This window comes from Erythrolamprus reginae, chromosome 2 (assembly GCF_031021105.1).
Source record: "Erythrolamprus reginae isolate rEryReg1 chromosome 2, rEryReg1.hap1, whole genome shotgun sequence".
Classification (NCBI taxonomy): domain Eukaryota; kingdom Metazoa; phylum Chordata; class Lepidosauria; order Squamata; family Dipsadidae; genus Erythrolamprus; species Erythrolamprus reginae.
The window spans coordinates 61,191,102-61,216,230 of record NC_091951.1 but is presented as its reverse complement, the minus strand read 5'-3'; positions in this window follow the sequence as shown (position 1 = coordinate 61,216,230).

Below are 25,129 nucleotides of genomic sequence, written 5' to 3'. Positions count from 1 at the left end.
TCATACAGTTGATTTAAATTTATGGCCCCCAGGCTTACCGACAAAGCCAGGTCTTCATGGCCTTACGAAAAGCCAGCAGGGTGGGAGCAGTACGGACATGGGGTGGTAGTTGGTTCCATAGAGCCTGGGCAGCCACCGAGAAGGCCCTCCCCCATGGTCCCGCCAACTTGAATTGCTTAGTCGACGGGACCCGGAGGAGACCAACTCACTGAGCTCTTATTGGTCTCTGGGAGGTATGCAACAAGAGACAGCCCTGTAAATAGTCTGGCCCTGAGCCATGTAGGGCTTTATAGGTAATAAATATAGTAATGCCGCACGAATCCCAGCGACCGGTTAGGTCCCACAGAGTTGGCCTTCTCCGGGTCCCGTTGATGAAACAATGTTGTCTGGCAGGACCCAGGGGAAGAGCCTTCTCTGTGGCGGCCCCAACCTTCTGGAACCAGCTCCCTCTGGAGATCAGAACTGCCCCCACCCTCCTTGCCTTTCGCAAACTCCAAAAACCCCACCTCTGCCGTCAGGTATGGGGGAATTGATTCCCCCGGGCCGTTTCATTCTATGTATGGTTTGTCTGGGATGCATGACTGTTTTTATAATAAGGGTTTCAAACTGTCCTTTTTTAACCATTAGATTTGTACTATGTATTGTTGTTGTAAGCTGCTCTGAGTCTCCGGAGAGGGGCGGCATACAAACCTAATTAATAATAATAATAATAATAATAATAATAATAATAATAATAACAACAATAACAACAACAACAACAACCAACACCTTGAATTGTACCCAGAGACTAATAGGAAGCCAGTGCAGCTTGTGGAGCAAAGATGTTATATGCAGTGATGGGCTCCTACGGGAACGGTCAGGAATGCAGTTCTGGGAGCAAAATTTTGAGCTCCACCCCAGAGCACCCAATTTACACTGAAAGATGTTGAAACAAAATGCATAAGCCACGCCCACAGTGTGGTAGTAAAAATTTTGGTAGCCCATCACTGGTTATATGGGTATATCGAGATACACCCATGCTTAAGACCTTCTACCATTTTTGTAGCCCGTCTTTGGACCCGTTCAATTTTGTCAATCTCTTTTTGTAGGTGAGGTCTCCAGAACTGAACACAGTATTCCAAATGTGGTCTCACCAGCGCTCTATATAGTGGGATCACAATCTCCCTCTTCCTGCTCTTCCTGCTCCCTCTTCCTGCACATGAGCATGTGGGGAAGATGATCTTCTGGTTTCTGGTGTGTGCATGAGCACTGGACAGCTGGTCGTCGGATGCACGTGCATGTCACGTACCGGAAGACCAGATGGCTGGTGTGCAAGCACATACTGGAAACTGGAAGATTATCTTCCTGGCTTGCGTATGTGCACCGGGCGGCTGTTCTTTCGGTTTCCAGCATGTGTACATGCACTCAAAAGTGTTTGCCAACACTGTTCTAGTGCAATGTTTCTCAACCTCAGCCATTTCAAGATGTGTGGACTTCCACTCTCAGAATTTCCCAGTCAGCGTGGGGAAATTGAAGTCCATACAACTTAAACTTGCCAAAGTTGACACTACTCTAGTGGATCCTGTAATGAGCAGGGGATTAAAGTGATGTCTATCTATACATCTATGATGACAATATATGAACTGAATAACCAATCTCTCACTGTCAACTCAGTAAAAGACCTTGGAATACTAATATCGAATTACCCAAGTGCTAAAGCCCACTGCAACAATATCGCCAAAAAAGCTTCTAGAGTTGTTAACCTGATCCTACGCAGCTTCTGCTCAGGCAATCTCACACTACTCACAAGAGCCTACAAAACTTTTGCCAAACCCATCCTAGACTACTGCTCATCTGTCTGGAACCCATACCACATCTCAGACATCAACACCCTTGAAAATGTCCAAAGATATTTCACCAGAAAAGCCCTTCACTCCTCCACTCGTAACGTAATATCCTACAAAAATAGACTAACAATCCTGGGCCTTGAAAGCCTAGAACTACGGCGCCTAAAACACAATTTGAGTATTGCCCACAAGATCATATGCTGCAACGTCCTACCGGTCAATGACTACTTCAGCTTCAACCGCAACAACACAAGAGCACACAACAGATTCAAACTTAATACGAACCACTCCAAACTTGACTATAAAAAATATGATTTCAACAATTGAGTTATCGAAGCGTGGAACTCATTACTGGACTCAATTGTGTCAACCCCTAACCCCCAACATTTCTCCCTTAGACTCTCCACGATTGACCTCTCCAGGTTCCTAAGAGGCCAGTAAGGGGCGTACATAAGTGCACTGGTGTGCCTTTCATCCCCTGTCCAATTGTCTTTCCTTTCTCTCACTTATCATATATATTTTCTTTCTTTCATATATCCTCTCCTCTAAGTTCACTTTACCCTTATATATATTACTACATGTCTATTTTTCTTCCTATGTATTTGTGTATTGGACAAATGAATGAATAAAATAAAATAAAATGATGATGATGATGATGATGATGACGACAACAACAGCAGAGTTGGAAGGGACCTTCTAGTGGAACCCTCTGCTTAGGCAGGAAACCCTACACTACTTCAGACAGTTATGCATTCTTATTTATTTTCCCTTCAACTGTATGATTATATGAATTTACAGGTGAACTTAAGCAGCCCTGAGTCCTTTGGGATTGGGCAGCATAAAAGTCAAATAAACTAAAATAAATAAATAAGTGCAAGCACCCAAATTGCGACCAATGTATCATAAGTCATTGTTTCTGAGGCCATTGTAAGTCCAAACAGTTGTTCAATGAACATAAGTCAAGGACTACTATCTGTTTACACCTGCTGCTTAGACATGCCTTACTGGATTAGGATAAAATTCAATATATGATATGAAACAAATAAAAAGAGCATGATCATTAAAAGATACATTTTAGGACATATTGGTCTGAATTTCACACATTTACCAATCTCTCTGTGCAGCTGGTTGGTGGGCGGAAATAATTTGTTCCGATCCCTATGTTGGCGTCTCTAACTGGCAGACGGGGGTTTCGATTTTTTCTTTCTTTGTTTTGTTTGTCTGTCTGCCGTTGTAAACTAGTAGGATAGAATGCACAGACTAACTTTCCATGGGGCCTTATGTATCCTTAAAATTACAGTGCTGGGAATCGTTCTCTCGATACATGACAGAAAGCCCACACTCGGAGAAGACTGATCTAACCCCAGTTAGTGTAATTGTTTGGAAAATTTGTATAAGTGGAGAGTGTTTGCCTCTTTGTTTTCTTGATTCTCAGCTTCCAATAGTTTCCAAACAGGTATGCGATGATAACACAGTATGACTTGAGCATGTGACTTTATAAATGCACTTTTTCTGGCAAAGGAAATAAAAACTCATCATGAATCCTGTTAATCTCCTGCTGTTTTGCATTGCAAGATAAAGAAGAAACTGTCATGTTTTGATGATTAACTGCTGGGGAATAGCAGGAGCGGTTATAATGGAAAAGGTTGGGTGGGAGGCCCTTTCATGTTTTCCCTGAATATAGTTTGAGCAAAATCCACCTACAGGATGGTAAGGAGCAAACACACTTTTATTCAGCAGAATTACACTCTGTGCAAACTAAAAGCTAGAAAAATTTGTTGCCTTAGTAGACAAGCACCATATCCAGCCCCATCCCTGTTAAAAGCGGTGTCCCCCAAGGTAGTGTACTGGGACCAATGCTCTTCATTCTCTACATCAATGACCTTTGTGATTACATCACAAGCAACTGTGTCCTTTTCACCGACGATGTAAAACTCTTCAACACCACCGATAACACAACTACTCTCCAAAAAGACATGGATGCTGTTTCTGAGTGGTCTAACTCAAAATCTCAACCAGCAAATGCTCCATCCTACACATTGGGAAAAAGAATCTGAACTCCAAATGCGAACTGAATAATCAAATGATCACAGATAATCCCCACTCGGTTAAAGACCTTGGTATACTAATAACAAAAGATTTAAGTGCCAAAGCCCACTGCAACAATATAGCCAAGAAGGCTTCAAGAGTTGTAAACCTAATCCTACATAGCTTCTGCTCTGGCAAACTCACACTACTTACCAGAGCTTACAAAACTTTTGCCAGACCCATCATCGAATACAGCTCATCTGTTTGGAACCCATATCGCATCTCAGACATTAACACCCTTGAAAATGTTCAAAGATACTTCACAAGAAGAGCCTTTCACTCCTCCACTCGAAACAGAAACCTACGAGACTAGACTTTCAATCCTGGGTCTAGAAAGCTTAGAACTAAGACGCCTTAAACATGATCTAAGTATTGCCCACAAGATTATATGCTGCAATGTCCTGCCTGTCGGCGACTACTTCAGCTTCAACCACACAACACAAGAGCACACAACTGATTTAAACTTAATATCAACTGCTCCAAATTTGACTGTAAAAAATACGACTTCATTAACCAAGTTGTCGAAGCGTGGAACTCATTACCTGACTCCATAGTGTCATCCTCAAATCCCCAACACTTTACCCTTAGATTATCCATGATTGACCTTTCCAGATTCCTAAGAGGTCAGTAAGGGGCGTACATAAGTGCACTAGAGTGCCTTCCGTCCCCTGTCCTATTGCTCTCCTATATCTCCTATACCATTCTTCTTTTCCTATATTTCTTCTATTCTTTCATTAATATATTTTATTCCTATTTCTTCTTTTCTATTCTTTCTTAGATATATTTTTTTCTCTATGAGTATATCCTCTATAACTTTCATTATGTATTTACTATATGTATACCCAATATAACCCTCATTGTGTAATGGACAAAATCAATCAATAAATAAATAAACAAACAAACAAACATGGCCCAAACAGGTAAGAAAGAAAAAGTTTCTCTCATGAAATGTTAATCAAGTAGAATCTGCAGGATCCAAGAACGACTATAGGGTCCCATTAGAACAGTGTTTCTCCATTATTTTCTGTTACGCTCCCCCCTAGGAAGAAGTGAACATTTCACGCTCCCCAGCTCTCCACCAAGATAATTGTTTGCAATATTCGGCACATTTTCACTGAAAAAAAATCAAGCGGTTTATCAGTGTGATTGGGTGTAATATATTTAAGTGACGCCTTAATTTATTTGGCTTCATACTGTCCGCTGCCAACATTTTTAGACCCATCACATCTCCTACTCTGTGCTGTGTGCTATTTATTTATTTATTATTTATTTATTAGTTGGACTTGTATGCCGCCCCTCTCCGGAGACTCAGGGCGGCTCACAACAAGTAAAAACAGTCACAACAATCCAATTAATTAAAATATTTAACAATTTAAGAAAACCCCATGTAATAGCAAACACACACACAAGCATACCATGTATAATTAACATGCCCAGGGGAGATGTTTAGTTTCCCCATGCCTGACGGCAAAGGTGAGTTTTAAGGAGTTTTCGGAAGGCAGGAAGAGTAGGGGCAGTTCTAATCTCCGGGGGGAGTTGGTTCCAGAGAGCTGGCGCCACCACAGAGAAGGCTCTTCCCCTGGGACCCGCCAACCGGCATTGTTTAGTTGACAGGACCCGGAGAAGGCCCACTCTGTGGGACCTAATCGGTCGCTGGGATTCGTGCGGCAGGAGGCGGTCTCGGAGATATTCTGGTCCGATGCCATGAAGGGCTTTAAAGGTCATAACCAACACTTTGAATTGTGACCGGAAATTGATCGGCAGCCAATGCAGACTGCGGAGTGATGGTGAAACATGGGCGTACCTACGTAAGCCCATGACTGCTCTCGCAGCTGCATTCTGCACGATCTGAAGTTTCTGAACACTTTTCAAAGGTAGCCCCATGTAGAGAGCATTACAGTAGTCGAATCTTGAGGTGATGAGGGCATGAGTGACTGTGAGCAATGAGTCCCGGTCCAGATAGGGCCGCAACTGGTGCACCAGGCGAACCTGGGCAAACGCCCCCCTCGCCACAGCTGAGAGATGGTTTTCTAATGTGAGCTGTGGATCGAGGAGGACGCCCAAGTTGCGGACCCTCTCTGAGGGGGTCAATAATTCCCCCCCCCCAGGGTAATGGACGGACAGATGGAATTGTCCTTGGAAGGCAAAACCCACAGCCACTCCGTCTTATTGTTTGGGTCATGCACACACACCCCTGACATTGCTCCGTGTCCCCCCAGGGGGCCCACAGCACTATTTGAGAAACACTGCATTAGAAGATGGATAAAGCTGCAGCTAGTTTTGTTGCTTCCATTTGTGCTCGAAAATCAATAGCATATCATATCGCAACAGTTCAAAGAAGAGCAACTAAGATGATCAAAGGCCTGGAGACTAAACCATATGAAGAACAGTTGCAGGCTTTTGGGTTTGGCTAGGCTAAAGAAAAGAAGAATTAGTGGTGAGATGATAGCAGTATTTCAGTATTTGAGAAGTTGCCACAAAGAAGAGGGAGCCAAATTATTCTCCAAAGCTTCAGTTCTACTGGAATTAAGGAAAACTTCCTAATAGTGAGGACAATTAACCAGCTTGCCTTCAGAAATCATGGGTGCTCCACAAAGGTTTTTAAGAAGAGACTGGACAGTCACTTGTCTGAAATGGTATAGGTTCTCCTGCTTGAGCAGGGGCTAGACTAGAAGACCTCCAAAGTCCCTTCCAGCTCATTCTGTTCTGTTCTAGTCATCTCCTAAAACTCCACTCCTTATAAAAATCTACTGTATTTTTTGGGAGTATAAGATGCACCCCCCCCCAGAAAAAGAGGGTGAAAATCTGGGTGCATCTTATACTACGTAGGCTTAGGAGGCTGAAAAAAGCCTCTGAAACGGAACTTCAGACACTGAAAAGGAGTTTCAGGGGAAAAAAGCCTCTGAAACAGAGCTTCAGACTCTTGAAACAGAGCATAGAAAAGAAGCTTCTGAAATGGAGGTTTTGGAGGCAGGGGAAAAAAGCAAGGTGCAGAGCTGACAACCAATAAACCTGTTGCTAAAATTCACTTCTGGGAACAGCTGATTGGGGGTATTCCAGGAAGCCAATCCACCCACCAATCAGCTTTTTTCTTATTTTCCTCCCCCAAAATTAAGGTGCATCTTCTACTCCGGTCCGTCTTCTACTCCAGTGTGTCTTATAGTCAGAAAAGTATAGTACAGTATATTCTGTAGGAAGCAAGTTGTTTGTTAAAAACCAAAACTACAATATATGCCAACTAAATATAGATACACCTTGACTTACCACCACAACTGGGATGAGAATTTCTATTGTTAAGCCAGGTGTTTGGTAAGTGAGTCACATATAATTCTATGACCTGTTTTCCTGCAGTTGTTACACATATCTTTGCAGTTAGGTGAATCACGCAGTTATTAAGAGAATCTGGCTTTTCCCATGGACTTTGCTTGTCAGAAGCCATCCAAGGAAGTTGCAAATGGCCATTGTATGACCGCGGGATGCTGTGACTGTTTTAAATGCATGCTGTTTTATTTAAAGTGTTCAAGTAGGGATGCTGCAACCATCACAGGTGTGAGGATTGGTCACAAATCAGTTAATTCAGTGCCACTGTAACTTTGACCATTGCTAAATTAATGATTGTTAAGTCCATGACTACAGGAGCCCTGTAATTGTGTTGTTAAGGGAGTTTTGCCCCATTTTTGTTGGTGGTGTCAAGTGAATCAGTGCAGTTAGTAAGTTAGTAACCTGGTTTTAAGAGAAATCTGGCTTCTCCATTGACTTTGCTTGCCAAAAAGTCCCAAGCATGTGTCAACGCCCCAAATAGCACCTGAGAAATAAATCAAAATCCACTCCAATTCTCACACAAGAGATTCGATTTATTAGCAGAGCCATGTTGGTTACATTTCGGCCATTCCGATACTAACTTCTCTCCAGTAAGGTTCATCTCACATCCCCACACCCACAAGTGCAATCACATTATTTCCACTGGGAACTACTGTGCAGTGGTTGTGGGGAGGAGACAAAGGTCACCCAACTGGACTGTATGCTGATTGGACCATGTGACTGATGACTTTGGGGCAAGTGACAAACATTTACTTTTAATTAAGGGTGAAACCAGCAGAAACTTTAGATCAGTGGTTCTCAACCTTTCTAATGCCGCGACCTCTTCCTTAATACAGTTCCTCATGTTGTGATGAACCCCAACCATAGGTCTAGCCCCAATTCTCCCAACAGAGCTTTAAGCTGATTGGCAGGAAGGTCAGAGGGACACCCCCACTGTGAATGCCTGATTGGTCGGATTGTAAAAATATGTTACAAGGCCTAGAATAGAAGCTTTAGTTCCTAACACTATGGGAAATTTGTCTTTCGACACCTAAAGGGGTTCCAACCCCCAGGTTGGGAACCACTACTTTAGAGCTTTAGAGTTTTCATCAGCTTTGTGCCAATATGACCTATCCTAATAAACTGTTCTTTGAGGAACTTCGATGCCTTGGAGTTATTTCGTTCGCGGATGTGTTAGTTGGAACCTTGACAGTCGAGGACTACCTGTCCCATAAACATTGATTTGAAAGCCAGTCCTTGAGTTGATGACAAAAGTTAGCTTGATTATTACCTCTGAAGCTTATTGAAGCAATTGTTCCACATTTAGTTGTGAAAACAACTGTTCGGTCAGAATGTCTTACATTCCGAATTGAGATGTTGCAAGTGAATGAAATGTATTGTGTTCAATGTTTCTGTTGTGTCTTCATTCATTTTTTTTAAATTTACCGTCCCTTCTTATTTACCCCTTCTTGGTGCCATGTGAATTCTGCAAGTAGAGATAATGACCTTGAAAACTTCAGATATTTCATTACATAATCTCTAGTTAACTGCAGGGTATTAAGTATGTAATCCTACAACTATCAGCTGACGTAAGGCATAAAGCATTCACTTACTGCTGCTAGTACAAATTCAAGAAATCCATTTTCCCTCCCACTCCCCATATTTTAATACTTATAAAATGCAGCCGAGGGTCCCCAAGAGTTTTCCACTGATGATTAATGCCGTCGCTTGCTTTATGGATGCAATGAGTTATTTATGTATTGCAGGAGGTGGCTGTTTGGATTGCTGTGCTTGCATCACTTGCCTTTGGGGTTGCATGAAGGTGGACAGTCGTGCTGACGGTGCAGAGCACAAATTCTTTGGAGAGCCAAAGGTGGGATAATGGATGTTCTTATGTAAATGCATTAGGTGCATCACATATCTTCCTCAGATGTAATTCTGTGGGCCACACTGAATTGCTAGTGGTGATTGACAGTGATGTAGAGGTATCGCAATCAGCTCAGCCAGAAAGCCATTGGGGAAGTGGGGGAAAAAATGGGCAGCTGTTCATCTTCATTTTTCCTCCTTGCCTGATCAAATAGCTAAGTGAAGGAATGTTAATAATGCCATTCATTGAGTGGCTCACAGAATTGTCTCCTGCAGTACAAAAGCTGAGATGGCCAACAGAGCACTATGCTAACGTGCGCAGAGGCATCATTGTTTTTAAGAAGAGATTGGACAACCATTTCTATATTGTATAAGATGGTGAACTTATTTTGGTTCGCGTGCCAAAAGGTGTGTGTGTGCATTTGCTAGCACATGCGCATGTGCCCACACCACTTCCCTGCTCATGCACTGCCCCATCCCCGTGTATGTGCACAGGCTTCACTGAAGCCTGGGATGGTGAAAAAGCAGCCAAACAGGCCAACCGGAAGTTCGGAAAAATGGACTTCCTGTTGGCCCATTATAGAAACATAGAAGACTGACGGCAGAAAAAGACCTCATGGTTCATCTAGTCTGCCCTTATACTATTTCCTGTATTTTATCTTACAATGGATATATGTTTATCCCAGGCATGTTTAAATTCAGTTACTGTGGATTTACCAACCACGTCTGCTGGAAGTTTGTTCCAAGGTTCTACTACTCTTTCAGTAAAATAATATTTTCTCATGTTGTTTCAGATTGTGTCCCCTTGTTCTTGTGTTCACTTTCCTATTAAAAACACTTCCCTCCTGAACCTTATTTCACCCTTTAACATATTTAAATGTTTCGATCATGTCCCCCCTTTTCCTTCTGTCCTCCAGACTATACAGATTGAGTTCATTAAGTCTTTCCTGATATGTTTTATGCTTAAGACCTTCCACCATTCTTGTAGCCCGTCTTTGGACCCGTTCAATTTTGTCAATATCTTTTTGTAGGTGAGGTCTCCAGAACTGAACACAGTATTGCTAATGTGGTCTCACCAGCGCTCCATATAAGGGGATCACAATCTCTCTCTTCCTGCTTGTTATACCTCTAGCTATCCAGCCAAGCATCCTACTTGCTTTTCCTACCGCCCGACCACACTGCTCACCCATTTTGAGACTGTCAGAAATCTGGTTTTTTGCATTCAGGGAAGCACAACAGGCAAACCAGAAGTCCGTTTTTCTGAACTTCTAATTTGCCCATTTATTTGCACTTTGGGGCTTCAGGAAAGCTTCCTTGAAGCCTCCAGAGGGCAGAACGGCCCTTCCAAGGCTGAAAATCAGATGGTTAGTGCGCGCATGCATGCTGGAGCTGACATACGGCAAAACCTCGCGTGCCCTTCGATGAAAGGAGCAGAATGGCAAGAACAAAACTGAGGGACACAACCTGCAAATTGTATTGCAAATTGTGGCTGCATCTCAGAGTAACATGTAACATAGAAGGTGGTCCTTTTAAAGTATGATGGACAAAGTATTTGGGATAGAATGTGATCAAAGCAGAAAAAATTGGAATTCTTAGTTCCAGGAAGTTGTATATTACATTTCCAACCTTATACTTCTTTAAGCAATTAGTTTCTATTTAAAACCTCTACATGCTCAAATTGTTTTTAATCAGAGTACTCTATGTCTATGGCCACACTCATCCAGGTTTTGTGGCTCCTGCTGTTTTGTTTTATGTCAGCTCTAGATTTTCGGCCTTTCAGAGGCTTTCCTGAAGCCCCGGGAAGGCAAAAACGGCTTCCACCCACCCTCTGGAAGGCCGAAAATCTAGAGCTGACATAAGGCAATGCTTCACGGGCCCTTCGATGTGGCTCCACATGCCACCTGTGGCACCTATGCCATAGGTTCACCATCACGGGTATATAAGGCTGTGATGGCAAACCTATGGCACACGTGCCACAGGTGGCACGTAGAGCCATATCTGAGGGCCCATGAAGCATTGCCTTATGTCAGCTCTAGATTTTCGGCCTTCCAGAGGGTGGGTGGAAGCCGTTTTTGCCCTCCCGGGGCTTCAGGAAAGCCTCTGGAGCCTACGGATGGTAAAAAATGGCCCAACAGGCCTACCGGAAGTCCAGAGGCTTCAGTGAGGCCTGCGAATGGGAGGGAGGAATCTGTGCACATGTGCGGAGAGAGGCCATTGCATTATGGGCATGGGCATTTTGGCCCCCGAGCAAAAAAAGGTTTGCCATCACTGATATAGGGTTTCCAACTCTGTGATTCTATTATTCTTTTATTGTAGTGTGGAAAGCCCCCATCCCCTCCTAGAGAATGAAATATTTTGGGGGATATTAAGAGGTAGAATATTATATTTCCCCAAAGGAGAAATGGAGAAACATGCTCTTAAAGGCAGAAAGCAGACCCCATTCCCTAAATACGGTAGTAAAACAGCCTCCAGCAGATTCCTGAAGTCTTTAGAGCTGTATATTTTGTGCCCAATCTATTCCCAAACAAAACACCCTCAGCTCCAGGTGATTGGATTAGGAGGACAGAATATGACCTTTAGAGCATGGTAGGATTAACCTACCACCATTGAAAGAGACACAAAAAGCTCCTTCATTGCACAATACCAAGAACTGTTTAACCTTCAAATAAATCTATAGAGATCCATCCACACTTTCAACAAATTTGTCAGCTATCCCAGGACCACATGCTATTGGTGGATCTGCTCATCAATAAACAGAATCTTCTTTCGAATCAGCCTCCATTTTATTTCCAACGGCTTTCTTCCAGTTTATTTATTTATTTTATTTATTATTTAGATTTGTATGCCGCCCCTCTCCGCGAACTCGGGGCGGCTACCAGTTTGGTACCAGACCAGATTTTTCTTTCAACAGTAGCTATCCATTAAGATTTCAGTAGGAATCAATTGAATTCCAATTACCATTAACTCCAGGCACCACGTCCAATGGTCAGCAGAGATTGAGTCTGTAGTCCAAAACCCTAACATACACACTTACATCCACATCAAAGTCTGAACAATGAGTCCAATGTGCTTAGTAAACTCAAGCTGAAATGCCAAATATAAAATAATATATACCCTTACTAGTATTTCTATCCTATGTCCCTGCAGGAAACAATTGAAATTCGTAAGGTGACTGGGATTCCATTTGCAATTAAAAAGTAACGGATAGGAATTGATTGAAAAGGATTTTTTTCATTGTTCTAAGCTGCCAAGACACATGAACTGTGAACTCCCCAGACTATTTGCGAATAATTCAGCACCTTTCAACTGTCATATAATATTTCATGGAGGCTGATATCTAACATTGTTTATCAGATGTTAACTTCACTGTTTCATCCTACTGGGGGACATCAAATGCAAAGTTGAATTATATTTGGCAGATTGTATTATTTATGGGAAAGTGAGAAGTACTGCTGCTGCACAATTGATTTTCCCAGAGGTGTGAAACAACTCCTAATACTTTGATACTGACATGATAAACACTTTTCCCAATGGTGTATGTTCGCATCTGAGCAAGCCATTCAGAATCACACTGCAGGAGAAAGGCGAATAATGTAAATCCTATTTTATACTGTATATTTTATACTGATTTCACTCAAACCTGTGCCCTCATTTACCGCAATTACAGGAAGCTACAAAATTGAACTCATAATGAATGGTTAAACAAATCTCAGCAAAGGCCCTATAACGTTCTGATTGATACTTTAGATATTTTGACATAATGAAAAACAAGCTAGTCAGCTTTCATGCCAGCAATGTGGGAAATAGATCTATTTATTCAATGTTTAGTTCTGTTCCTTATCCATAATGTTTTAGTAGCTTTTTATTTTATATGTGAGATTGTGATTGAGTGTCTCCCATCAGTCCATGGCCATGAAGGAGCAGAATGGCAAGAACAAAACTGAGGGGCACAACCTGCAGCCCTAGGAATGTGTTGCAAATTGTGGCTGCATCCCAGAGTAACATGTATAACTCTTCATGTAACATAGAAGGTGGTCCTTTTAAAGTATGATGACCATATCTGTACAAAGTATTTGGGATAGAATGTGATCAAAGCAGAATAAATTGGAATTCTTAGTTCCAGGAATTTGTATATTACATTTCCAACCTTATGTTTCTTTAAGCAGTTAGTTTCTATTTAAAACCTCTACATGCTCAAACTGTTTTTAATCAGAGTACTCTATGTCTATGGCCACACTCATCCAGGTTTTGTGGCTCCTGCTGTTTTGTTTTCTATGGGAAATGGGCCCAAGTTGCTCCTTGAGTGTTTAAGGTTTCCGATCCCTAAGCTAACCATACCCTACCCTTCTAGGATTTGAACCTTGGCTATTTGCATTTCTTTGTCAGTAAATATAAATTTAACACAAAATAGTTTGTCACAAAAGAGACTGCCTGTGAATAGTGATGGGCGAACCCAACGGTGTTTGGGTTCGGCAAGTTCGGACAAACTTTACGCAAAATTCGGCCAAACCCGAACCAAACACAAACTCGAACACGAATGGGGAATCCCACCAAGAGATTCCGGGGGCGGAGCTTTGACGTCACATATACCGGCAGGTTGCTAAGGACGCCAAGGTGATCACTTCCTGGATTCCATGGCGTCCTTAGCAACCTGCCGGTGATGTCAAGGCTCCGCCCCCAGAATTTCTTCGTGGGAGGGATTCCCCAGCTCCTTCAAAGGGAGGTCTTCACATAAAAATAAACATTGTTATTTTTACGTGAAAGGACACCGCAGCGGTGCTGCAAGCAAAGGGCGGTCCTTTCACATAAAAATAAACATGTTTATTTTTATGTGAAAGGACCACCCATGGAATCCAGGAAGTGATCACCTTGGCGTCCTTAGCAACCTGCCGGTGACGTCAAAGCTCCAAACACCGAACACTTTGCCCGAAGTTTCAAAAAATTTCGGGTTTGTGTTCGATGTACCGAACACCACAAAATTCGGTACGGACCCGAATTGTGCGAGTTCGGTTCTCCCATCGCTACCTGTGAAGTGGATTTGGGGCTGAAAGGTGAAAGGGAAGCAGTATGTTCCTTCCCATATTTGGGTAGACCAGGCTGCCCTGATAGAAAAAACACTTAACCACTTGCTAGTGTTTGGGTTTTTTTAAATTAATAAAATGATTATTCATATCATCTCCAATTTATTGGCTATAAAGGTGGGTTATTTTGCCCTAATAGCAATAACACTGAAATGCATATTAGGAAATAGCTATATAGGAACTATTATTGAATAACTGCATCTTTTTCCAGGGTTTGATAGATATGTTGGAAACAACTTCCCCAAAATGGCTATGCATACACATTCATGCAGAATTACCTAAGAGCATCTTCTAAAGCCTTGAAAATGTATGCTTGCTTAAGACATCCAGAAGGATGTGGCTGCTTTTATATGTTGCAAATCACATATCCTGAAAGGATTTGCCAGATCTCATAACAAACATCTTATTAACAGTTATTCAATAACAGTTCCTACTCAGCTATTTTCTAACATGCATCTTATTGTTTTTGCTAATGATAATAAAGTCAAGCTTTCTTACAAAAAGTATAAACTACCGGTTTCACTAAGCCTTATCTCTTCCTGCTGCCATCTAGTGGCTTGCTCAGGAATGCCTCCTATAGTTCATTGATCAATGCCACTTTTCATTTAGCAGAGTGTGTGGAATTGCGGTATAAACCAATTTGGTCCTTGGTCAGCACTTGCTGACTAAGAAGCTCTGTCAGTCATAACAACTGTAAATTATAACAAGCGTAAAATGTTGCTCTTGGTACACTGGCTGCAAAGGTATGTTTAATGATCCATCTGGGTTAGTCTCTGGATGCTCTGAGTTATACCATGGCTTATATTAATATATGGTTATTGAATTTAATAATGGAAGTTTAAATTGTCAGGGAAGGTCATGGCTACCAAAACATCAGATTCTAATATGTGCTTAGGCAAGTTTTTAGAAATCTCACAGATTAAAAAGCAGTCCAATCCACATAAGAAAGCACACGGTTTTTATATTAAGCAATGATTTCCAAGGATTTCCTTGAATTTTGGGTTACCTAGCTAGTGATCAAATGGAAAACTTTTTTTTTTGCTGTAGTATCAAGAAACAAGTGAATCGTATCACAACATTTTGAATAAATTCTTATTCATTCCACTTGATTGGCTATTTTTGGCGATACAGTAATTCTCAAAATGGAACAACTTGCCTCCAGAAGTTATGAATGTTCCAACACTGGAGGTTTTTAAGAAGAGATTGGACAACCATTTATCTGAAATGGGATAACTAGGATTTTCCGGGATTGTAGGATTTTCTGCCTAAGCAGGGGTGGGACTTGAAGACCTCAAGGTTCCTTCCAACTCTGTTATTCCTACATGGCATCAGACCAGAATACTTATGGGACTGCCTTCTGCCGCATAAATCCCAGTGGCTGATTAGGTCCCACAGAGTTGGCCTTCTCCAGGTCCCGTCAACCAAACAATGCTGTTTGGCGGGGCCTAGGGGAAGAGCCTTCTCTGTGGTGACCCTGGTCCTCTGGAATCAACTCCCTCCGGAGATTCGAACTGCCCCACCCTCCTCGCCTTCCACAAGAGCCTTAAGACCTATCTATGTCGCCAGGCATGGGGTAACTAGTGTATTCCCCTGCCCCTCTGACCATTGAAAGTTATGTGTGGTTATGATTGTGTAGTATTGATTGTTTTTAAGGTAATGGGCTTTAGTTACAGTTTTTAATTATTAGATTTATATCTGTATTGTTCCATTGTTGTTGCGAGTCACCCTGAGTCTTCGGAGAGGGGCGGCATACAAGTCTAATAAAATAATAACAATAATAATAATAATAATAATAATAATAATAATAATAATAATAATAATTTTCTAAAATGAAATACAAATAAATTATGTACTAAGCCAAATGGCGCCCCCTCTGGTAGCACACGAGATGTCATCCCAGCTCAGCTCCATTGCGCATGCATGTAGTAACTGGCCATCTGGTTTTCAGATTTCTGCCATGTATACTCAGAGAATGTGTGGGGTATGCATGCACGGAGTGTGTGTGCAGAGGGGCGCATGCATACACAGGGACAGGGCACCTGCAGGGGGTCATGCACACATTGCATTTTGGGTGTTTGGCCACTCACACACACATTCACACGTGTGCATGTGCGCTTTGGGCGCTCGGTCCAGAAAAGGTTAGCCATCCTTATACTAAGCTGTATAAGCTGTATAAGCTGATAAGGACATATATGAATAGTGAGAATTCATACACTACTGCACAATTATGTACAGCTATACAGTGATATCTCATCTTACAAATCCCTCGTCATAGAAACTTTTTGAGATACAAACCCAGGGTTTAAGATTTTTTTGCCTCTTCTTCCAAATTATTTTCACCTTACAAACCCAAGCCACCACCACTGGGATGCCCCGCCTCCTGACTTCTGTTGCCAGCGAAGTGCCCGTTTTTGCGCTGCTGGGACTTCCCTGAGGCTCCCCTCCATGGGAAACCCCACCTCTGGACTTCTGTGTTTTTGCGATGCTGCAGGGGAATCCCAGCAGCATAAAAATGGGGCTTCACTGGCAATGGAAGTCCAGAGGTGGGATTTCCCAGTGAGGGGAGCCTCAGCGAAATCACAGCATCACAAAAACACGGAAGTCCGGAGGTAGGGTTTCGAGGACTTCCATGTTTTTGTGATGCTGCAATTTCGCTGAGGCTCCCCTCGCTGGGAAACCCCACCTATGGACTTTCGTTGCCACCAAAGCACCGATTTTTGCACTGCTGGGATTCCCCTGCAGCATCGCAAAAACACAGAAGTCCAGAGGTGGGGTTTCCCATGGAGGGGAGCCTCAGGGATATCCCAGCAACGCAAAAACAGGCACTTCGGCTGGCAAAAGGGCACGCATTAATCGCTTTTCCATTGATTCCTATGGGAAACATTGTTTCATCTTACAAACTTTTCACCTTACAAACCTCATCCTGGAACCAATTAAGTTCGTAAGACGAGGTATAATTGTATTGCCCTGCCTATCGGATTTTTCATTCTAGATAAGAAATAAAAATAATATACTGCAGGTAGACCTTGACTTACAAGAGTTCATTTAGTGACCATTTAAAGTCATAACAGCCCTGAAAAAAGTGACTTATGATCATTTCTCACATTTACACCTCTTGCAACCTCCTCATGGTGATGTGATCAAAATTCAGACCTTTGGCAACTGACTCATATTTATGACACTTGCAGTGTCCCTTTTTGTGACTTTCTGACAAGCCAGCAAGTCAATGAGGAAGCCAGATTCACTTACCAACCATGTTATTAATTTAACAACTGTAGTGATTCATTTAACAAATATGCTGAGGTCATAAAATGGGGCAAAACTAACTTAACAAATGTCTTTCTCAATAACAGAACGTTTTAGCTCAATTGTGATCATAATTTGAGGACTATTGTATATTACTAATGATGCACTAAAAAGATTGCTTAAAGGTAGATTAATACAGTTCTGTATTCCGTAAGTTCTTGATCTTTTAAGATAAGGTTTTAAGATAAGATAGTTTATCTAATTTTATTTAATGTTTATCTTATCTAATATTACAATAGAAAAAGGAAGAACTACAGTTCCTTTATCCTACAAATGCCACAGAATGCAATTTTGCACTTGTCTGTGTAACCTGCAAAATATAATGTCATGAATTGTTGCATTCTGTTGTGAGCCGCCCCGAGTCTGCAGAGAGGGGCGGCATACAAATCTAAATAATAATAAAATAAGAGATTGCAGTCAAATTTTAAGTCATTTTAACTATGAGGAAGTGAAAGATATGCAAAACTAGCAGCTTTTGAACATGGTTCAAGATACTTTCTAGCCTTTTTTCAGACAATACTCTGAACCATAAACATACCAACCATCCTTCAGCCTTATGCATTATAAATTTAATCTACATTGTTAGTTGATATTATTTATCCAGTGTATTTGTTTTCACCTTTGATCTAGGAGCCAAGCTTTTGAACCACAAACTTACCAACCACATTTCAGCCTTATGCATTGTAAATTTAATCTATATTGTTAGCTGAAATTATTTATTTGCTATATTCAAGTCTCACCTTTGCTCTAGCAGCCAAGCTGTTGAAAAGAAGGCCTCCTTTTATTTTATTCCCACAGCAATCATAAATTAGCAATAGCAATAGAACTTATATACCACTTCACTGTGCTTTACAGCCCTCTCTAAGCGGTTTACAGAGTCAGCATATTGCACCCAACAATCTGGCTGCTCATTTTATCGAGCTCGAAAGCAGGGGTGGTGTTCACTTACCTTCCCTACCAGTTTGCAAATAGGAGCACACACACACTCCGCATATGCACACAGCCTCCCACACATGAGCTTTTCTTGCATTTGCATCTTCCACACATGTGACTAGCCTTGAAAACATAGCTAAATAGGACGAGATTACGTCCAGGCGAGTCATGTGCATTCATCACTACCAGTTTGCCTGAACCGGTCCAAACCAGCAGAATACTGCCTCTCCTCGGAAGGATGGAAAGTTGAGTCAACCTTGAGCCTGGTGAGATTTGAACTGCCAAATTTATTCATTCATTCATTTATTTATTTATTTATTTATTTATTTATTTATTTATTCAATTTTATGCCGCCCTTTTCTTTAGACTCAGGGCGGCTTACAACATGTTAGCAATAGCACTTTTTTAACAGAGCTAGGCTATTGGCCCCCACAATCCAGGTCCTCATTTTACCCACCTCGGAAGGATGGAAGGCTGAGTCAACCTTGAGCCGGTGATGAGATTTGAACCGCTGACCTTCAGATCTACAAGTCAGCTTCAGTGGCCTGCAGTACAGCACTCTACCTGCTGCGCCACCTCCGCTCAAATTGCAGGCAGACAGTAGGCAGCAGAAGTAGCCTGCAGTACTGCATTCTAACCACCCTGCCACCACCATGGCTCTTAGACTGAGAAAAGATGTTTGGCTCAAATTTACCAAGTCAGGCTGTCTAGCTATATTACCCTTGCTTGTTGTGACTTGACTGATACACCATATAGGGCTACACATTGGTGGGCTCCCAACAGCATGACTAATTGCGCGCAGCTCTGGCATCTGAGTGTGGGATCAGGTGCAATTTTGCTTCCCGCACATGTGCAGGTAATAAAATCTCGCAGAAGGGCGTATGTGCATGCGTGGTTTTTTGCTTCCCCACATGCAAGATTTCACTACCTGCGCAGGTATGGGGAGCAAAATTGCGCTCGATACCACACTCACACACTAGAACCACTGAGCTGTGTGCAATTAGCCATACTGGCAGGAGGCCACCACTGAAGCTACCACATCTCAATTACAAAAGAAAAAAGATGATGATTACATGTCAGCAAAGAGTTAAAGTCTTCTGTATCTCCCTGTTGTAATCTAGTGATCAAACTATACATGCATTGAGAAAGATGGATTAAATAAATTATGGTTAATCCAAACGCAATCAAAAGGTGAGGCAATACTGATTTTGAAGTATTTTCAGAAACAGACTCCCATACATGTGATGATTTTGATTTGGATGCGACCTCTGGGTGGATGCACTGGTAAAGTTTAAAATCCTGGATAAATTCTTCTAATTCTGGATAAACGTCTCATTCCCCGGATTCAAGTAAAGCTGCCTTTTTATAATTTACAAAATTTAATCTGAAATGGGGAAGTGCCTAATTCAGTTCCTTATTTTTTCTAAATTAAAAGATGTTGTCTTCCAGCTGCTATTAACATCTTTAATAATAAATGTGAACCACCCTCTAGTAATTTTAAACATGCCATTTATATCAATAATAATAATAATAATAATAATAATAATAATAATAATAATAGTAATAGTAATAGTAATAATAATAATAATTTATTGGATTTGTATGCCGCCCCTCTCCGTAGACTCGGGGCGGCTAACAACAATGATAAAAACTGCATGTGACAATCCAATAATAAAACAGCTAAACCCCCTTATTTATAAAAACCAAACATACACACAAACATACCATGCATAACTTGTAATGGCCTAGGGGGAAGGAATATCTCAACTCCCCCATGCCTGGCGGTATAAATGAGTCTTGAGTAGTTTACGAAAGACAGGGAGGGTGGGGGCAATTCTAATCTCCGGGGGGGAGTTGGTTCCAGAGGGCCGGGGCCGTCACAGAGAAGGCTCTTCCCCTGGGGCCCACCAAACGACATTGTTAAGTCGACGGGACCCGGAGAAGGCCAACTCTGTGGGACCTTATCGGTCACTGGGATTCGTGCGGTAGCAGGCGGTTCCAGAGGTAATCTAGTCCAATGCCATGTAGGGCTTTAAAGGTCATGACCAACACTTTGAATTGTGACCGGAAACTGATCGGCAGCCAATGCAAGCCACGGAGTGTTGAAGAAACATGGGCGAATCTTGGAAGTCCCACGATGGCTCTCGCTGCTGCGTTCTACACGATCTGAAGTTTCCGAACACTTTTCAAAGGTAGCCCCATGTAGAGAGCGTTGCAGTAATCGAACCTCAGAGGTGATGAGGGCATGAGTGACTGTGAGCAGAGACTCCCTGTCCAAATAGGGCCGCAATTGGTGCACCAGGCGAACCTGGGCAAACGCCTTCCTCACCACAGCCGAAAGATGATGTTCCAAAGTCAGCTGTAGATCGAGGAGGATGCCCAAGTTGCGAACCCTCTCTGAGGGGATCAACATTTCCCCCCTCCAGGGTAATGGATGGACAGATAGAATTGTCCTTGGGAGGCAAGACCCACAGCCACTCCGTCTTGTCTGGGTTGAGTTAAGTGTCCTCCCTTACAATCTCCTAAACTGTGAGGGAGTGAATTCCTCCTCATTTCTCCTCCAAAGCTGTTTTATATGAGTAGAGAGACAGGAGTGATGCTCAGGAAGGAAAGATGTAGATTTTTTTTTTACAATGCACATAATATACTATTTGGTCATGATTATTAAACTCATCAAGTGACTGGCTTTCTTGATTAATCTACTCTTTGATTGCTTCTGGCCTTGGGCCCCTTTAACACTACTGAAGCAATTAGCTAGAAGAGAAATTAAAAGACAGTTTCCACCCTGCCCTTAAATAGCACTGTATTATCCAGCAATATCCATCTTATGACCAATATCATTATGCAGAGTCTAGTTACAAATCACTCATGCTAATTATGGTTCTGCATTCCGAATAGTAGTAATGTTACTTTAATTGTCTGCAATTAATTAATTCTGTCCATCACTGAGTAAAGGACCCTAATTATTTTCTCACTTTTCAAATGTTTATGGCCAAATCATATAAGACTTTTCCTAATAGAAAACCGAGGAATTAAATACATGAAACCATTACTATTTGGTCATAAGATGTATAAGTCGGCTGGGGTGTTTTAATGGGTTTGTATTATATGGAGGCTTTTAAAAATATTGTAAGCCATCTAGAGTTGCCTATGTGCGAATTGGATAGCTATAAAAATGTGTTTATGCAAATATTACATAAATGTGGGTCATTGGTGGGTTGCTCCCAGTTTCGGACCAGTTCGTAGAACTGATACTGCCAGTGGCAGGAGGCTCCGCCTACTTGCTCACGATACTTCTGAGCATGTACAGAAGCTTTGCATGCATACAAACCAGTGGTAAACAAATTCAAAACCCACCACTATTGTGGATATATTAAGTACACATGGCCAGAACAGTATACAACAGTGATGGCGAACCTATGGCACGCGATAACTGCTGGCACATGAGCCATTGCCCTAGCTCAGCTCCAGCCCGCATCTGTGCACTGGCCAGCTGATTTTTGGCTTACCCAGAAGGGAAGGCATTTTTGGCTTCTGAAGGGCCTCTTGGGGGGTGGGATATGGCATTTTTGCTCAGCCCCGCTCCAGGCAAGTCTCTGAAGCCTCTGTGTGTGTGTGAAAAACAGGCCTACCGGGCCCACCAAAAGTTGGGAAATGGGCTGCTTCGGGCCTGCAGAGGGCCTCTGGAGAGGGGCAGGGGAGGCAATTTTTGCCCTCCCCGGCCATTGAATTATGGGTGTGGGCACTCGCGCAGGCACAATAGTGTGTGCGTGCGCACTTTCGGCACTCGAGGGAAAAAAGGTTCGCCAGCACTGGTATACAACAACCAGTTACAGAGACAGAAACTACTAATTTCAGGCTCAGGGGGCTTAAATAACCACAGACTAACTTGTCTGTCACCTTATGGTACAATTACATTTATAAACATAAGACTATTAAACTAAGCATATACAATGAGAAGAGGTTATAGAGAAAGGGGAGCATTTATTATTATTATTATTATTATTATTATTATTATTATTATTATTATTACTATTATTATTATTTGTTTTTCTGAACACACACAGATATCTATATATCTCACAGGGTTGTTGTGGAGAAAATAGGAGAAATGAGTATGGTGTGTGTTTGCCTTGAATTATGAAAATGATGAAGATGAGATATAAATAAATAATATAAATAAATGTCTTTTAGCTGCTTTACACATCCAGACTAGATTTTTTAAAAAATTATTTATTTAAATGATTGTTATGCTAAACAACATTTGAAGACCATTTTTGTGGTGTCATTTGAATTTTTACGTAGTATTTTTGGGCCTAATATCCTATATATAATGTGCTTTCAGACAATTAATATTGTTGACTACTATAATCTAAGGTCTGCATTGGCAATTATTTCTTGAGTTTCAGAATTTGTTTTGTCAAAACATATATAAGATAACAGGTATTGATATAAATATAAGCATAAACAAAGTAAATACAGATAAATGAAGACCGTAGGACAGGGATGATATGCACGCCCCTTATTAAGCTTTAACTTTTGGAAATTATTTCATTCTTGACCTGTAGAAGATACAGTTGTAATCTGAAGATTCTGACTATCTTTAAAACTCAAAAGCATCTTAGGGGCTAAATGTGATCTCAATTAGGAAAGATAGATAGATAGATAGATAGATAGATAGATAGATAGATAGATAGATAGATAGATAGATAGATAGATATAAACTCACTAGCCCAAACCCTCAGTTCTGACACAGAAACAGATAACTCTCAATTTGAAAGTTAAAGGTTCTATTAAATGATTAAGCTGCAGTTGTAAGCAAAACTTTGTTAGTACCCACTAGCAAGATTTCCAATGAACAAAATTGAACTGAAGCTCTGCCTTAACTTCCTGCATATTTATCATTACTTTTCTAATGTTTAATGTATACAAATTAACATCCTATAATTGTTTGACAAAAATAAATAAATAAATAAATAAAGACAGAAAGAAAGAAAGAAAGAAAGAAAGAAAGAAAGAAAGACCCTCCCACCCTACCCATCCTTTATTTCCATGCCCCCAGAGAAGGCAAAGGAAAACCATCCACAGAAACTAAAGCAATCCCTGCCTCCAAGCCAGAATGATCTTAAGTAACCCATGTTAACCCAAGGAACCCAGCCCGAGACAGGCTGAATTGACAGGATTAAGTCAGAACACAAAGAGCCACATAGAGTTTACATGCCTTACCTTTCCCCTAACCCTAACCCTGACTACCACCTAGGAAACCAAATAGGGACAATTAGAATACAGAAAAGCACATTGTTAATCTAATCAAATAATCCCACCAGGCATTTTAATCTCAAAGGTCCAAAATGGTATAAAAACTAGTCTACTCCCCATGCTAGGCTGTCAGCTGTCCCAGAACCTATGTTGAGTCATTTTGCTTCTGATTCCTAAATACCATAAATTTCCTTCAATTTGCCCCCAGATTCATTGGCTCCCATGTCTTCCTCCTGGCTTGGAACCGGACCGGATTTTACTTCAACAATATATACGCAATATATGTATTCTGGGAAGAGCCTTCTCTGTGGGGGCTCCGACCATCAGGAATCATCTTCCCCCTGGAGATTCATACTCCCTCCACCCTCCTCGCCTTCCGCAAGAGTCTTAAGATTCATCTATGCCACCAGGCTTGGGGCAATTAGACTCTGGATGATGAATGTTACATATGTTGTTGTCTGAGTAGGTATGATTGGTTTAAATTGAGGATTATAGATTAGTATATTTAGTTTTAAATTAATTGGATTTAGGCTACTATTCTGTATTGTTTTCTTTTTTTATATGTTGTAAGCCGCCCCGGGTCCTGAGAGAGAGGCAGAATATAAATCCAATTAAAGAAACAAACAAACAAACAAATAAATATTCTCCTTCCTTTCAAACTTTTCCAACATTCCAAAATTGGTAGACAATCTCTCACTTGACTTACGCCATTTAATTAAAAATATGTTGCCATAATTTTTAAAGTTTAAAGGCAGCAACAGAAACTAGTAGTGAGAACTATTCTTTTTTTTAAAATGAAAGTCATGTTTAGGCTGAAGCTATTATTAGCCAAAGGAAAGGAGGGAGGGAGGATAGAAGTGGGTCATTTGGCTGTTTTATAAGCAAGTTTCTGTTGCTATTTTACTCTCTCTTACAGCATCCATATAGGTTTATTTTGTCCTTAGTTATGTGTCATTGTAGAATGAAGGAGCTCCATTTTTGGAGAAGAAGTGCTAAAAGCATGTTTATAAAGAACTTTATCCCGTAAAATATTTACAATATTTACATCAAAGTAGCAGCACAATTGTTATGTCATCTAAGTGCATTGAACTCTGCAGCATGAATGAGGGCATGTTTTCAAAGCCCCGGCTGTTTAAGAACATCTACCAATAAAATATATAAAAATTAACCCTTCCCCCAAAATTCCCCATACCTTTAATAATAATAAACAAAATACTAAAAATAATGGATTGTAATTGACAAATTCTACAACATTCTTAATACAGCATGTAAATATATATAGTGCCTCAAATATCTTCAACAATATCATATTCAGCCAGTCATGTAAGTTCAATAAGATTTCATTGCTTCTTAAAAATACTGCTGTTCCCCCTTTCCCCCTCTCTTTCCTTCAGTGCAGGAAGGATTTTTTTCAAATCCTGTATTTAGAAAAAAAATAAACCAGCATTAGCTCTAATATTTTCAAATGTT